The sequence below is a fragment of the Arachis duranensis genome, chromosome 6 (genome assembly GCF_000817695.3).
Source record: "Arachis duranensis cultivar V14167 chromosome 6, aradu.V14167.gnm2.J7QH, whole genome shotgun sequence".
Classification (NCBI taxonomy): domain Eukaryota; kingdom Viridiplantae; phylum Streptophyta; class Magnoliopsida; order Fabales; family Fabaceae; genus Arachis; species Arachis duranensis.
In genome coordinates this window covers 29,037,678-29,038,093 of record NC_029777.3, presented here as the reverse complement: position 1 = coordinate 29,038,093, position 416 = coordinate 29,037,678, and the positions used below count along the sequence as shown (strand labels likewise).

Genomic DNA, 416 nt, shown 5'->3' with positions numbered 1-416 from the left:
ACGCACTAATAATAAAACTCGTACGATATTATGGATTCAACATTAATCAACCGGTGAAAGACTTATTAATACTAAATAATAAAAGGATTCATATATTTATAAATTTACCAATGAATCTTTGACCAGTTAATTACTGTTGAATTTACGTAAGCATGTGTTTTATTATTATTAAAATTCCATCATCTTCTTTTCATAACGGATGATTTGAATATCAGCATCTCAGTCGCGCTCTTCTCTTTGTTTTCAAAGTCGTCAAAAAAATAAAAACACCATTTTATGGTAATTATTATTAAATAGTTAATTAAAATCTAATAGTTTATATTTAACACGAGTATATATATTAATTTATATAATGTGGTGATAACTAAATGAATGGCAAAGTACAGAAAAAACTCATATATATATATATATTTTGT

General features: G+C 24.0%; 1 protein-coding gene across 1 annotated transcript in view; it reads right to left on the bottom strand.

The window, feature by feature from the left end:
- Positions 1-416, bottom strand: part of LOC107493496 (phenylalanine ammonia-lyase 1) — a 5,606-nt gene that overhangs the window by 4,153 nt on the left and 1,037 nt on the right. The window lies entirely within an intron of this gene.